The sequence below is a fragment of the Lissotriton vulgaris genome, chromosome 9 (genome assembly GCF_964263255.1).
Source record: "Lissotriton vulgaris chromosome 9, aLisVul1.2, whole genome shotgun sequence".
NCBI classification, from domain to species: domain Eukaryota; kingdom Metazoa; phylum Chordata; class Amphibia; order Caudata; family Salamandridae; genus Lissotriton; species Lissotriton vulgaris.
In genome coordinates this window covers 238,549,622-238,567,431 of record NC_141697.1, presented here as the reverse complement: position 1 = coordinate 238,567,431, position 17,810 = coordinate 238,549,622, and positions in this window count along the sequence as shown.

Here is a 17,810-nt window from a genome sequence, read left to right as displayed (position 1 = left end):
GTTTTTGATGCCCATTTTGTCTCAGTTTTACATAAATCATCAGATATTGTTTCCATCAGAATATTATAATAATCCCCAATCCGCCCATACCCCAGATACACTTTATCCATTAGGGGTATTATTTGAAAGTTGTCCCATTTTACAGCTACATTTTTTCACCATCTCCTTATGTGTATATATTTAAAATACGATCTGCTATTGAGCCCAAATGTTTTAACTAATTCCGGGAATTATAGTATTTTCAAATTCTCATTAATTAAGCTCGCTATCTGGTGTATACCAGCCTGTGCCCAAGTTCTAGACATAACATCCGATACCTCCACAGGGAAAAACGAAGAGCCCCATAAGGTGGTATATCTACTGCATTTCGGAACTTTCATAATTGTACTTACTTTAACCCATACCCTTCTATCTGCTTTCAAACACTTAAAACGTACCTTTCTTATAGTAACTGGGCTCAATTTGTCTTAAAAAAAAGTCCTGTTGCTTCCCTCCCATAGCCAGATGATATATAGATGGTAAACCGTCCTCCCATGAAGAGCTATCTGCTCCAAGCAAAGCACCTATTTGTTGCAGACAAGCTGCCCAATAATAAAAAAGTAAATTAGGAGCAGCCCAGCCACCTCTCTCTCGTGGAAGGGTTAGCGATTTTAAATGTTGAGTTTTTTGATAATTCCATATGAAGTTTGAAATAATAGAGTTCATTTTCTGAAATGCATTACCGGGTAGTTGTAAGGGGATGGAGCAGAATAGGCATTCTCTCCCCACGATCGTTAAGTGCAGCTTATCCAACCGTCGGAGCTCAGGGGTAACCTCATCCAACACAAACTCAAGATTTTTTGCCCACAATCTATCTAGGTCTGGACCTATCTTTACCCCTAGATATGTTGCATTGTTCTGTACTAATTATCTGAGTCTTTCCCTTGTTCATACAGTAATCTTACCTGCTCCCAAATTTCTGTGCCATACTTTTAAGTTCTAATATTGCCGTTGTTCGGTTCGGTGTGACCACAGCGATATCGTCCGCGTAGGCGAGTACCCTTGTCTCATAGCCATTTGTTTTAAAAGGTTCAATCACCGAATTCTGAATTAACTGATTGATGAACGGATCAAGATATATAGCGAAAAGAATAGGGGAGCACGGACTCCCTTGTCTAGTGCCTCTTGCCACCTCTATTGGGTCTGATGTCTACCCCATCACCTGTAATCTAGCATAAGGTTTATGATACATCGCCTGAATAGCAGTAATTATATTGGGGCCAAACCCTCTCTCCACTAAGGCTCCCCACAAATATTGCCAAGTCTATCCCCTCTAGTCTCAGCTAATCCAGCAGAGAAACCACCCGTTGTATATGGTCAATAGTTCCTCTGCCGGGTATGAAGCCATGTTTCCACGGCAAAAACAAACTGGTTATGACCCTCTAGAACCGAATTGCTATAATAATCACCTAATCACCTATACACCTTCGCATATGAGTTTATCAGTGAAATGGGGCGGTATGACCCAGGCAGTGTACTTGGTTTTATGAAATATTAATATTTCGGTTTCCTCCCAAGATTTGGGAGGAAGTCCTCAATATTGAACATCTAAAAACAGATCATGGAGTAATATAGCCAGATCAGCTTGGAGTATTTTATATACCTCTACTTGAATTTTGTCTGGGCCTGCGGCTTTCCCAGAAGAGAGGGAGTTTAGGGCCGACATAGTTTCTTCTGGCGTGAACTGTTTTTCCAGCTCAGAGAATATAGCAGGATCTAATGTACTAAACTGTAAGTGCTACTCTATGGGATCTGATTGATTATGACTGCGATCTGCCTGATACAATGTATTATAAAACTGTTCAAAAACCTCCATTATTTTATCAGATTTTGTTTCCACCCCCCTCTGCATTTTTAATTTCCGTTATATTATTGCTTGAGACCTTTTGTCTAGTCCTAAGGGGCAAAAGCCTAACCGTCATTTCCCCATACTCACATAGCTCTCTGTGATGTGCTTGAAACGCCTGAGCAATTTGTATCTGAAAAAAGCTGTTTACTTCTGTTTTAATATTTATTACCTGACCCTTAGCCACAGTTAATCTATCTGGTTCTCCCAAATGTAGCAGCTTCATGTATTCTGTCTATAACTGAGCCAGCCTGGTCATAAGGGAAGTAATCTGACTTCTCCGCAGCTTCCGCTGCTGGCCTACATAACTTATTATTTTCCCCCTTAAGCACCCTTTATAGGTATACCACACAATCATACGAGAAGCACTATATCGATTAATTTAAAAAAATTCTCTAGACCAACTTTGAATATATTTAATAAAATCCTCGTCTACTAACAACTTCCTATCAAAAGACCATGAACGGAGTTCCCTTTCCGAGCCTTGACACGTTATTTATAGTAAAAGTGGGTTGTGGTGTGATAAGATTTGGGGCATCTTTGTTATCTCAACCGCTCCTAGAATACTTGCTGAAACCAAAAAATAGTCTAGGAGAATATACTTTTGATGGGGACATGAAAAATATGTATACCCGGGATCTATATTGTGCTTGCTGTGCACACATCTACCAGACCCTGGCTGGATTTAAAGTTATTTATGGCCCTGTTAACCTGGAGTTTTCTCCATTTATACTTCAACCCAGTCTCACTTGAGATCCCGTAATGGATATTAAAGTCTCCACATACTATTATGGGTGTTAGCCTGCAGCAAGCTCCATCTCTAATTCCTACCAGATCTCAGGATCGTCCTGATTTGAAGCATAAATTACCACAACCGTCATCCCTGTATTTAAAGTAACCATTGCCCATCGGCCCCATTTATCCGCCAGAGTGCGTTTACTAACCGCTGCTTGCCGTTTGATAAAAATCGCTACTCCCCTAATCATGGAGGTCTGTGTGGAGCAAACAGCCAAGTCATATCCAGTTACCTGAAGGACGCTCCTAATATTCCATGAGATGTGGGTCTCCTCTAGACAAATATTTTCAGGATTAATAAAGCGCAAGATCTCAAATACCTTAGCCCTTTTTGCTCTGTCATTCATGCCTTCAGCATTAACTGAACAAATCCGTAATTTATCCATAGTCTTCTCCCAAACTGAACCATCTGCTTAGCCTACCATTCCATTTTTTATCCATTCTTTCTTTTCCTTTGTTTTCTTTATTTCTGAATCTCCTCATTTTGATGCACCTAAGCTGGCTTTTCATCCCCTTTCTCCCAGTCCTGTCCCACCCGTCTTTCCCACCAACCACCCTGACCCCCTCCCCCTTTTCCCAGCCTTCACCCCACCCTTGAAAGCTGCTAGACAAATGGTCTAGGTCGGATGGTACAGCTCTTAGCTTGATCCGTGAGTCCCCTCCCATTTCCCCCCCATTTTTCCCCATAATACATCCAAAAGTGATCATACTTCCCTTATTAATATATTAAATACAGCTTACTCCAAACTCCTACGTCATATAGCACCCACCACCCTACTGCCCACAACCACAAATACGAACTAAGTAATACAAAAAAACAAGCAAAGTTTATCAGCATTAGCAATTGCTAAAGCTAAAGGAAAGAGGAAGGCAAGAGAAAAGGAGATCCCTTATCAGTCTAATATCAGTCTCATACTCAATTTCAAAAGCCTCTATAAATTCAACCTCCTTAGCCTTTCTTGATTAGATCATCCAAAAACTCTTTCGCTTTAATTTCTGATGTAAATTAGCGGGCACCATCCCCAGTTATAACTTTTAGTTTTGCTGGGTTCAAGAGATAAGCCTGGGCACCCCTTTCCTGAAAAGATTTTATCATCTGTCGTAACCTCCACCGCCTTTCGACTTTCACATGACAGAAGTCAGGTCTTGTGAAAAACTCGACATCATCCAGCCGACATTTATGATCATGGCCGGCCTACTCAAAAATAATCTGACGAAGGAGATAATTGCCAAAAAACACAAGGACTGCTCGAGGCCTGGCGTTTGCACCTTTTTGATTTTTCATCACACGAGGGACCCGGTGCGCTCGTTGGACTTCTTGGGCCCAGTTCCAACATTCAACCTCGAGTAATGCCTTGGCTAAAAGATCGATCATATATCGTCGGATATCCATACACCCTTTATTTCCAGGGATACCCAAAAAGCGCAGATTGTTTCTTCGTTGTTGGTTTTCTTGCTGTTCGAGTTTCCACTGCACATCTAGGAGTCTAGCTTCATGTGATGTAATTTGCAGCTGTGTTGATAAAATTTTAGCCTCCATAATACCAGTTCGTGTTTTAAGATCAGTTAAACAATCTGAAATTTCACTGCATGTTTTGGGGATTTTGCAGACTTAGCCTTGAACTTTACGGATAGCGGCTTGAGATTGCCTGCTGTCTTGCCCAGCTTCCTCACGATGGGCCATGACTGATTGTAAGTTTGCATCCAATGTTGCTGAGGGCACCACTTCCGTATTAAAGGGAGACTTGGTTATTTCTCCCACTAGCAAGTAGAGGGTGAGTAATCCCAGTTAAGATCTTGGTCCCTGTGCTTAGTTTGGACTGACTATTTTGCTTCTTTCTTCACCCTTCGTAGAGTCGCAGCGAATCTCTTCCACTAGTGTCGTGGGGGCTTTCACTCCTCCTCTTCCTCTTCTTCGCTACCACTTATCGAGGATGCTGATCCTACTCTTGATTCGGTGTCTTCTGATAATGAGTAAAAATCTGTTGTTTCTATATCTGTTTCGTTTCCCTGCTTTGTTTTTTGTACAAGTTGTTTAGCCCATGCATGTAGTAAGCCGACACCCATAGCACATATGCGTTGTGTTTTCTTTTCACGCATACATTTTTCCGAATCCTTACCTTTACTGGACGTTCACTCTACGTTTTTGCTCGTCTGACCTTCTTCCTGAGTTATATGGGCTATGCTATCACTGCACTGGGTTGACAAGACCTCTATTTGCTGCACAAAATCTCTTCCATCTTGCCCGCTCTTATCACTGGCATTAATATCTACCATGTTTTCCTCTGCCCGTACTTCCCAAGTCAGAACAACCAATTTTAACTAGCTCATTTTGGTTCCCCGCCGCTGCCCACTGCTGCCACGCCCCCTCCCTGCCCCGCTCCCGCCTCCCAGCTGCTCCTCCCTTCCCGCCTTAAATGGCGGCTGCTGGCGTGCCAAAGGCAAGCCCATCTGCGCCCGTCCGCGCCTGGACCGCGCCCAGCTCCAGAAAACCTGGACCCCGCGCACGCCACGACGCCAGACTCCCAATACAACGCCAACACCATCCACGCTCTCAACGCTGGCCGAGACGACCAATGCTTCCAGGCAGCCCAAAACGCACCCACAAACCCTTCTCCTGTCATAGCTGCAACTTCACATGCGACAGAACTACCAAACCTCCTTGGACCGGTCCAAACCACCTCCACTGCATACTCCTCAACACCGGCTCCGCACGCAAACACGCCATCGAGCTCTGGGACCTGCTCGACACCGCCACCCAGACATCGCCTTCCTAGCCGAAACCAGGTGGAACGGCTCCTCGGCACCCGACATCGCCATAGCCATCCCGGACGACTACAAGATTTCCCGCAGAGACCGCACCAACGGAATGGGAGGAGAAATAGCCATCGTCCACAAGGCCACCCTCCAGGTCCACACCCTCGCAAACGACTCCCTCAACTCCGCCGAACACCTTCACTTCCGGATACACACAGACCCTAACACCACCCTCAGAGGAACACTTGTCTACAGACTTCCCGGGCCTCGGGCCCTCTTCAGCTACTCAATCGCCGACCTCTCCAGCACCCACGCACTCGCCTCCACGGACAACATCCTCCTCGGGGACCTGAACTTTCACCTCGAGAAAAGCAACGACACCAACTCCGCCACCCTGATCGTCAACCTCGGCCTCCGATAACTCGTCACCCAATCCACCCACGCCGCCAGCCACACGCTCGACCCCATCTTCTCCACAAGCACCCACATCACTTTCACCCACACCACCGAACTCCACTGGACCAACCACTGCTGCATCCACTTCACCTTCAAGAAACTGACCATGCACCACCACACCCAACAGCTCCCTCGCCGCTGCTGGAGCAAAGTCACAGAAGACCAACTGACCTCCACCCTTGCCCAGAACCCACCCACCGCCCCCACCGACACAGACGCCGCCTCCCGGAACTTCAGACAGTGGATCGCCGACTGCGCCAATACCCTCGCCCGCTCAAGAAACCCTCCATCAACCACTCCAGCAAGAAAGCTGCCTGGTTCACCGAAGAACTCCAGACCTCTGAACGGACATGCCGGAAGTATGAGAAGAATTGGCTCCATGAACGCACACCAGACAGCCACGCAGCCCACCAGGACGCAATTCGCAGACATCATCACCTCATCAGAACAGCCAAGAGATCCTTCTTCAAAACCCACCTGGACAACAACGCACAAAACAGTAAAGAGCTTTTCAACATAGTGAAGGAACTCCCGAACCCCAACGTCAACACCAACGACATCCCACCCTCGCAAGACCTGTGCGACTCACTGGCCACCTTCTTCCATCGCAAGATCGCTGACACCCCAACTACAGCAGACCCCACCACCTGCACCAACCAGTTGACCTCCTGGTCCTGCGACAAGACACGCAAGATCATGAACTCCAGCCACTCAGGATCACCGTCAGACCCCTGCCCACACCACATGTTCAACAAAGCAGACGCAACCATCGCACCCCAACTATGGAAGGTCATCAACATTTCCTTCGACACAGCGACATTCCCAGATAGCTGGAAGCACACTGAAATCAACGCCCTCCTCAAGAAACCCAAGGCGGACCCCAAAGACCTCAAGAACTTCTGGCCCATCTCCCTGCTCACCTTCCCGGCGAAGGTCATTGAGAAAATTGCCAACATACAGCTGACCCGCCACCTCGAGGACAACAACATCGTAGACCCATCCCAGTCCGGATTTAGATGAAACCACAGCACCGAGACAGGCCTCATCGCCGCCACAGATGACATCAGGCGCCAACTAGATAACGGCGATACTTCTGCCCTCATTCTCCGGACCTGTTAGCCACCTTCGACATGGTCTGCCACCACACGCTAAGAACACGCCTACAAGAAGCCGGAGTCCAGAAGACGGCCCTGGACTGGACCATGTCCTTCCTCTCCGGCAGAACCCAGTGAGTCCGCCTCCTACCCTTCCGCTCCAAAGCCACTGACATCATCTGCGGCGTACCCCAGGGCTCATCCCTCAGCCCGACCCTGTTCAACGTCTACATGGCCCCCCTTGCACAAGTGGCCCACCAGCACATCCTGAACATCATCTCAAACGCCGACGATACCCAGCTCATCTTCTCCCTCACTAAGGACCCACACACCACCAAAACCAACCTCCATGAGGGAATGAAGGCCGTCGCCGAGTGGATGAGAAACAGCCGCCTGAAGCTGAACTCAGACAAGACGGAAGTCCTCATCCTTGGCCTCACCCCCTCTGCGTGGGACGACTCTAGGTGGCCGCCCACTCTGGGAACAGCTCCAACACCCACAGGCCAGGCACGAAACCTAGGACTCATCCTCGACTCCTCCTTCTCCATGTCAAAACAGGTCATCGCCATCTCCTCCTCCTGCTACAACACCCTCTGCATGCTTTGCAGGATCTACAAATAGATCCCGACCGAAACCAGAAGAACGGTGACCCAAGCCCTCGTCAGCAGCAGGCTGGACTACAGCAATGCACTCTACGCAGGAATCCCGGCCAGGCACCTGCGACGACTACAACGCATCCAAAACACCTCCGCCCGGCTGATCCTCAACATCCCACGCCACAGCCACACCTCCTCCCACCTGGGAGACCTGCACTGGCTCCCCGTCAACAAGAGGATCACCTTCAAGCTCCTCACCCACGCACATAAAGCTCTCCACAACACCGGACCAGCCTACCTGAACAACAGACTAAACTTCTACACCCCCGCCCACCAGCTCGCTCCACTAGCCTCTCCCTCTCTGCCGTCCCGCGCATCCAACTCCGGCGGCAGATCCTTCTCCTTCCTCGCCACCAAGACTTGGCACACCCTCCCCACCCATCTGCGGCAGACCCAAGACCTGCTCGCGTTCAGGAGGCTCCTCAAGACCTGGGTCTTCGAGCAGTAGCAGCACCCCCACCCCTCAGCACCTTGATTCCCTCACTGGTAAGTAATGCGCTTTACAAGTTCTCTGATTGATTGATTGACACATAGTTTACACTCATGCACTGCACCCATCTTTCTTATAAATTTAAATCATTCACATCTGATGGATTATAGTAATTCCTACTGACATCTTATCAATTTGAAAACATCCCTGTTCTCCTCCCTCTCAGTGAGGGGCTTGTAGCCCTTGGCAGCACTAGGTTTTGCAACCAAGAGGAGATCCCAGATGATGAAGCATGTCACTACAGTGAGTGATGGGATTCCGTACTTTAAAAAGGATTACCACAGATCACATCTAAAGATCTCTTCTTATGCCACTTGCCCTCAGAGCTTGCTGAGGTTCGTAGACCCATGGATATTCTCTTGTATTTGCATTGTAATGATTCCATTGTAAAAGCATGTGTTGTTATGGCATGCGGGGTTCCATCATGCCACCATTTTTAAAACAAGAACCCAAGGAAGAGGAGTTAATTTGCCATCAACAATCTGCAAAGGAAGGGACATCACTCATTTTTCCATCATCCATCTGCATTGGAAGTGACATCTATGGGTTACCGCCACACCTACCTTTACCAGAAGAAGCCGAGCAAGAGGACTTACTTTACCATCATCCATCTACACAGCAAGTGACATCACTGGTTTCCCACCAAATTCATCTTTAAAAGAGTAGGCCAAGCAAGTCTACTTCATCTTTCATTGTAAGAAAAATGTTATGAGACAGGAAATAATTGCATATTTCAAGCATGTTTCAGTTAGCATGACTAGGCTGCAGTTGGCTGAATTGACAGCTATTCATATTAGAAGAAGAATGATGTACATTTGTTTTATGTGAGCAAGGCTTTTTCTCTCTCTCTGTGCTGGTGTGTTTTTCCAATGCAGGAAAATCATTCGAAATGTAGCCTCAACTACATGGTATGTAATGTAATCTGTGCATACTTTTCAGAATGTTCCTATATTTTATAACTTTTCAAGGTTGTCAGTTTATGTTGTGTGTATGTCATTCATTAGTTTAACATGCTGCTGTATTGCTGTGTTATATAAAATATCAATATTTCTATAATTTTAGTAATGCGTACCGTAAACAATTAAATGCTTTACAAAGTAGATTTCTTTAGAAGTACCTTATTTACAGATTATAGATTGCTTTACATGTTTGCAAGATTGCTAGCCATTCCTTCAATGTCATGACATACCATGCAGTTTGTGTGGCTTCTGTACCCTGAAACCTTACAAAAACGTCCTAATTTTGGAGAAGAACAAGAGTTTTGTTCTGGGTTCCTTGTGGGGAAACTCTGCGCTAGTCTGAAAATTATTTATACTTAGTGTTATGATCTTAGCAAGAATTGTTGTTTCTTGTACTATTGGGATTTTGTTGTGTTGCTACTGCTGCCTACTGTCTGGAGGATTCTAGGTTTATCAGTTGAACGTCCCCCAGGCAGGAGAGCAGCGGAAGCTCCTGTTAGCAGTACTATGCAATAACATCGGCAAAATACCCTGGTCTTGTAGTCTTTTAACTGCATGGAGTGCAGCATCATTTTGGCGACGATTCATGGAGTTACCGGAGAGAACCCATGAAACAGTGTCTTCAAGAGAAGCTTGTTGATTGTGTGATTTTCGCCATGACACATCTATGGTTTATGGAGAAAGTCATTGTGTCACACTTCGTTAAACCAAATTTTACGTCATTCTTTTAGTCTCTAAAACAGCAGGCTCTATTTCAGTCTGTTTACTTATTAGTATTCATTCTTCCCTAGGGTTTTATTTAGTAGTAGACCGTATTTTAGTCCTTTCGAAAAATTAAACTTTCATTTATTTTTCTCATGCTAATTTCTAATTGAGAAGTACCTTTTGCTTTGTGTAACGATCATATTTATTAATATAAGCCCATGATGTTTAGACGTGAAATCCTTGTCTCACCAAGGTTTGTTTATTAGCCCTTGTTGTGTTTTATCTAGGACCCCGATCAATATTGTGACCTCATGCCCCTATACGGCTATAATCAATAGATATCCCTATAATGGCATAAACGATCAGAGCCATATTTCAGTAACTCGTCTCTGCTTCTCATTACAGTACATGACACAGCAGAAGCCACTTCCTTAGATTCCTAGATAACACACCGAGTTCTTTCAACAGATAAAACCCCCAGCAACCTGGGAAAGCCCCGCTTTCTTTGTTTTGATTAGTAATAGAACTCTAACGAGCACTGTAAGAACGACCAGTTCTTAGTGACATCTTTATTGACGTCTTATGTCCAAAAACTTACGTCAAACAAGGCACCTTTCAGGTATAAATAATACCAACGTTGCCTTAAGCAAATGCGATGGTGGTGGTGAATACAGGAGCAGAACAGCTGACCCTTGCAGAGCCCAGCATATGCGAGAAGTCCATGGACGCTGCCCCTCCTCCTCCTTGACGCGCTGAGAGAGACGCTGTCTTTTCTCTTGCCAAGAAAATCCAGCTCCGGCGTTTTCAGCCTACCCTTGCGGGTAACTGGAATATCGAGTCCTGAGAGGAGATACCAGACCTCCAACCTTCTATTCCAGAGGTACGGTGCTGACTAAAGAGAGAATTCTTGAAGCAAACCCTGCGCAAAACCAACTTAACTTAAACTGCTACTTACTTACTCCCTCCCACGTATTAGGCTTAGGTCAGGTACACTGGGGTAGGCGTAGTTAGAAGCACCAGTTGAGGACGTTAGCCAAATGTATATATGAATGTATATATTTTATTCATTTTAACTATCATATGGCTAAGAAACCATATCAATGCTTTTACAGTATTATTTCGCAATACTCCTTTTACTGTACGCACTTTTTATAATAACAAGTCTTGCAATTGTGGCAATTCATTTCTCTTGCATGAGAAGAAAGACTGTCCAATAAATAATACCCTTTTTATTGAAAACGCCCGTCTCTCTATTCTCTGCATCCAAGTGAAAATAATTTTGCACAACTGACTTAGTGAAATAGCTGTCTATTGTTTCACACGACTCTAGAGATTGTCTCTTATTCTGAGGAGCAAAGTTGTCATGTTAATGCGGTTGTTGGAAAACTGAATCCCTTCTTGTCTGAGCCAGGGAAGCTGATCACTTCCTATTCAGTCAAGAACGTTTCCAGTGACCTCTGAGCTAGCTGGTACAAACCCAATTAAGTCGAACATAGTCAGTAGAGACCTAGAAGACCGCACTTCTACGTCTACACTGCTGTTTATGTTATTCCAATGCGCAGGGCCTATAGGGAAAATAGGAACTACACTACATGGCGCTCAACGTTTGGTAAGGCGATAAAACTAACGCAAGACGTTAGAGTAACTCAGTCGTGCTTTTTTCACACCCTTTCTCCCGTAAATACTCCAATAGACGTCTGGAGTGGGTGAAAGGTTAAAATCCGCCCGAACTTAGTAGGAAGAGATTCCTATGTAGAGTTTCTGAATTATTCAACATTGAAGGATACAGTGTTCCAAAATAGTGTGCACCTAATCTTTGTCTCCTTGGAGACCTGCTCTGAAAAACGTTCATTTATACAATGTCAGTAGAAGACAACGGGACCGCTGATGCCACAGTAAATGCGACTCAGCGGGAATCCGATGAAACAGGAATTTACCCACTGGGTGCAATAATCATCCCGGCCAACATAAGAAAAACTATAATGTTAAAACTTATAGAAAACGGACTGAACACACAAGGTGGCACAGTCGTCTTCGTGATAGAGGCACATGAATATCGGCAGACAGAGGTATTCTTTTCTTGGATAAAATTCCCAGCGGCAAACGGTACAACACAAGAGTTCTACTATTACAAAATAGAGGATCCACCGGATGAGTACGCTCCTTTCGAGGAGATTGAAATCCCATTAAAATACCAAGAGCATCTGCTCTGGTTTAAAGGAGCCCTAAAACACAATGATCATATTACCAGGCTCGGTCTACTGGGTAGACCAGGAGCAACGTGGCCGGTTCTAGCCAGCTACACACCACATCCAGACATTGAAAAAATGTCAAAAGAAGAGCTGTTAGGACAGCTAAAAACATTAATTAAAATACATAGACAATTAGTCCAATATGTAATGCGGACTGCAACAGTCCAAACAGCTGTTAATGTTCCTTTGCTGACCCCTCATCAGGGGAACACAAATAAAATTACACCACAGAACATACAATCATGTCTTGGTAAAACACCCATAAAACTGGCACAAATTCCTTTCTGGTTAGCGCAGAAAATTACTCAAATAAAGGCAGTATTCCCAAATACTACCCCTATTGAGAAACACAGAATTCTGACCATCTGCCTTCCAATGGGGGTCGCACCACACGTGGAGAACTGTGACACTTGGGGTACAGTCTTTGCTTCCATTTATACAAAAACACATGGTGTTCCGTCAATGGCGGTAATACCAGATGTACTAAAACAGATTCAGAATGAAGAGCGGTCCAGAACCTGCTTTAACTCTTGGTATGAAATTACTGAAAGACTTCAAGAAGGTCTCGGCTATATTACTAGCCAATATAAAAGGAGAAGCAGCATCTGTGGCGATCCACCAGAAATTGAAGGAAACAGATATAACAGATCAACCAATTGAGCTTGCCAGAATTATAGAAAAATGCTATGAAGAATTAGGTAGAGACAGCTTGGGTGGGAAACCAGTAAAACAGCAACTACTCGAAAATCCTGAAAAATTATTTATTAAAAATAATCTAAACACTCCAAAAAAGAGCTGGGATGGAAATAAACAATCCACTCCTCGACTGAGGGAAAGAACTCCGACTCGAGAACACCAGTCTCCCCAGAGGGAGCCCTCTGAGAAAAGATATAACCTTAGAAATAGGGATAACTTGAGAAAGCCTGATAGATATCAAAGTATTGATACACGTCCCTCTCGATCTTTTTCGCAGAAATAGGAAAGAAGAGGACGGTCAGACCCAGAAGAGCACACCAATTCCAAAGACAAGGAACCTGCTCAAAGTAAAAAATTACAATTTCCAAGGAAGAAGGTAGCCAGTATTAGAGTAATCGAACATACCGAGAATACTGAGGACACAGCTGAAAAACGGGAAGTGGGAACAGACAATGCTAGACAGTGCAGCAGAAATCACCATAGCTCGCAAGATCCTGATGAGTCATCTGGAGACAGTAGACACGAATTAATACATTCAAGTAGAAACTGCCGACACCAGAGTTAGCGAACCTCATAAGATATACGAAATAACACCGCGTATAGAGGGTGATAAGACTAGGAAAATAAGGGGTCTATTTTGGGATAACCTCTCAAAAGGCTATGACATCCTGTTAGCAGAGAAAGATTGGCCCCCAGAGTTTGTCAGGGAGTGCCCTCGTGGCGAAGAAATGATTATGCCTGCCTTCTCGAATCACATTCCGATTCACACTAAATATATATATGCAAGGAAATGGGCAGTAGCCCAGGCACCAGCATTATATAAAAATCATGTAGGATGGGATGAGGACTCTCCTCCTCACAAAATTCAGTTAAAATGTCAACCTACTGCACAAAGGCAGTACCCAGTTAAGCAAGAAGCTAAAAAACAGGTCAGGGAGATTTTAGATCAACTTGAATACCAGGGGGTGATTGAAACATGCACCTCTCAAATGAACAATCCTTTGCTTCCTGTTTCCAAACAGGACGATTCATATCGTCTAGTCTTGGACTACAGACACCTAAACTCATGTTGCAAAACCTTTGCGGTACAGAACTCTCACAGTGCAGCACTAATGAATAACATAGTTCGCAAAAAATATAAAACGACATTAGACATATCCAATGGGTTCTTTTGTCAAAATATTGCACCAGAAAGCAGGTACATGACCGCTTTCTCAATAATGAGGTCGCAGAAAAATTTCTGTAGGCTCCCACAGGGATTCAAGAACAGCCCAGAATTATTTTCAGCCAGAGTGACAGAGTTACTACAAATATATGATGATGAGGCAGTATCTTATGTCAATGACATCTATCTCACAGACGACGACTAGGAGACTCACTTGAAAAGGGTGAACACCATAATACTTGGTTTCGCAGCAGAGGGTTATAAATTCAACTTTAAAAAGTCTCGAATTGCCCATCTGACAGTACTATTTTTAGGGTACGAATTATCAAGTGAAGGAAAAAGCCTAGCAGACAACTTCTTAGAGAAGTGCGCTGTACTCCAAGCACCAAAGATGCTGAAGAACTTACAATCGATTCTAGGCTTCCTGAATTTCGGAAGAACTTACATTCTAAATTATGCGGAGAGGGTTAAACCTCTCTACGAACTAATTAAACCTGATTTTAAACCAATCAACTGGACTCAAAAACACACAGAAATTTTGAGATCATTGCAAACAGACATGTTAGCAAAAACAAAATTAGATACACGTGACAATACAATCAACCTTGTAATCCGAGTCATCCCAGGAAGATGCGGATTCATGTACCTGACCTCTAATGAGGGAGAAACGGTACCAATAGCTTACAAATCTCACTTGTACACACAAGCAGAAAAAACATTCAGTCTCACAGAAAATACTGTGAAAGCCGTGCAAACTGCTATAGCTAAAGAACGAGAACTAGCACAAGGCAAAAGGATCACTGTTCTCACAGCAGAATCCGCCTTCGAGGCACTATTCAGCCCAGTAAACCTGCCTACAGTGTCACTGGATCCGAAATGGATACAGTGGGAAAATTCTCTTGCTGCGTAAGACGTGAAATATTATTTTGCCCCGCACATGAAAAAACGGAATGATTTAAATTATGAAAAAGAATATCCTCTGCCAATCGAAATTCTCCCTCTAGAACAGTACTCCTGTATAATCTATACAGACAGATTTGTACAGCATTACAACATAGAAAATAAATCCTACGATGCAGCCTGTGCGATTGTTAAAGGTCGCTGGCTCTGCAGTAAATTCAGACCGAAAATAACAAAAACTGAATCACTGAGAAAATGTTCGGCTCAGCGAGCTGAAATCAGATCTTTAAAGATGGCGCTTGAAAATGCCGAACGTGAATTCCCGACACTAATCGTGTGCGATTCGCATTTTTGCGTCAACTCCTACAATAATGATTTGCAGAGCTGGATTCAAAATGATTTCAAAGATGACACAGGTGCCACAATCAAGCATAAAATGCTTTGGAAGCAAGTAGTTCTTTTACAAAAGGAACTAAAAATTACTCACGTGATACACACTCTGAGTCATCAACGTGATGGCGTTCACATTGCAGGGAATTCATTGGCTAATACAGCCACAGCGGAAGCAACTAAACCGGCTTCCATAGCCACAAAAAAGTGTTCAGAAAAATATATAGACGGGGAAACCATGCTGGCAGTAAAAACGTTTTTAAAAGGCGACTGTGCAGCACTACCCGTGAACTATTCACTCAATTATGCATACGTAATTGATGCAAACTCCGTTCCTTTTGCTCGAATCCCTGGAGTGGGGGATAGGGTAATTCCAAACACGAACCAGAGAAAGTTATTAATAACAGACGCACACATGGGTGAAGGTCCAAGGCACAAACAGATGAAGGAATCTCTGACGGAATTACAATCAGTATACTGGTGGCCGGAGATGAGCCTGCACCACTATAAGTATGTAAAGAACTGTCCCGACTGCGACAGAGATCGCAGCAGCGAGTCAAGCGGAGTAATGCCATGGCCTAGTATGTAGGTAGTGTAATGCTGTCTATCCAGCGTCCTATTAATTGTTTAAGACTACATTTACTTTAAAATTGTGGCCCCAGCGCTCGGCTGACACCAAAACTGTATTTAAAGATCTGCGAGTCTTTATCGGCACATACGCAATTGCCATGTTCCATTCTGACCAGGGTCCTACTTTTAGCTCGCGAACTTATAAGGAGGCCATGACCAGTATGGGCATTGGGTTGCGATTCTCTTGTCCATTCCACCCTGAGGGGAACAGTGTAGTGGAAAGAAAAAACCGAGACATAAAGCAATTTATAACAGCAAGGGTATTAGGTTCGGGTGATGGACGGGTCAAACATTTAATAAGTGTCCAACGTAGTCTTAACAACCTGCCAAGAAATTCTCTAAAAGGTTTCAGCCCGTACGAACTATTGTTCGGAACTAGAATGCATGTTCAGGATCTTGATAGTCAGGCTTCAGTGGTAAAAGATCAAAATAAAGACTTTGACATCAAAGATCGTTTGGCTATTTTACAGGACCTGAATGAAACAAGAAAATCCTTAAGCAACATAAAAATAAAGCAGCAGCCAACTACCACTGAAGACACACCATCTGTCCCAGCAAGACCTGTCGGGATTCCAAAGATTGGGGATCTGGTCAGAGAAAACATAGCGGTAAAGAAGGAATTTGGGCCTTCTTACAGAAAAGCAGTACCTGTCTTAGCAATCAACGGAACAAGATCAGTAGTACAACCGCCCCTTGCTGGTAAAAAGGAGAACAGAGTAGTATCAATCGACCTGGTAAAACCACAAGCATGTGGCCTATAATCAACAGTAGGCCAAGTGGACTCCCAAGAAATAACAGAATACCCAAATTTGCAACAATCCAAGAGGTTCAAACTGAAAGACTAATCACATTTGATAAACCTGCAGTACACAGAGAAGGACTATGCAATAATGCCATGGAACTCGTGCCTCTTGAAACACAGATTGAAACAGTCCGTCATGTAACACCAGTCTACAATGATGTGGCAACAGAATGTGCTAATGAAAAGCAATTGAAGAAAACAATTCCAACAATTGACAGAACTGCCTCTGGCTACTTCATCAACGTCTATAATTTTTCGGAAGATCAAAGTGACCCTGAAGTAACACCAGATACAAAGACTTTTAAAGAAAAAGCAACAGAACTCTTTCATCAAATCAACGAAGCATATCTGGATGCACCATTAATTGAGCATTGGATTGTATCAGGGGTACTTAAACTCCTACTGTGCCTGATTTAGTTTTAATTTTAGGAGAATTTATTACAGTTCAATGGACACAGCAAGTCAGAACATCAACTTAGTTCTAAAACCACACAAATCATCCTACGTGAAGAAAAGAGGACTATCATCAGTAAATGTCACAGCCATTCCAATACCCGGCGGGGTAGTGTGGGACAAGACTGACTATGAAATATATGGCCCGGTGGAAATCTTGAAATATCCTCACCAGTTCAAGGTTTCATTAAGTGACTTTGTAAAACAAAGTACATTCGCTGATGATTGTGATTTTAAAAGTATAAATAATATGATGTCAGATTTAGTGCTGTCAGCAAAATTTACAGAACATGATTATTTACAAGGTTCATCTAGTTATGAACAAATGCACTGTTTCTCACATTACGGAGACCATTACTTACATAAATCTGCTCAACCTAGAAATGTTTTTAAAGATAACCAATGGGAACATTGTGCTATTCCACCTAAAAGCAGTTCAAAAACTTTCTATGAGAAATTCCAATACTTCTCAGGGTTTAACACGAGTGATGCAGAACATTTTATTATAAACTGTTGGATAAAACAGGGACAAAAACCATGCTGACAAATACTAAATTGATATATTCGGACGCATTTTATGAAAAAATGATGACATTTGGTTTTGATTTCTGGAAAAACAACATTGAAACAAAAACCATCTGGGGTACAAAAAATTGGCAGGTGCAAGGCCTAGAAGCATTATTTCGAGCCTGCATGATCCCAGAACAAATAATGTTCTTAAATGA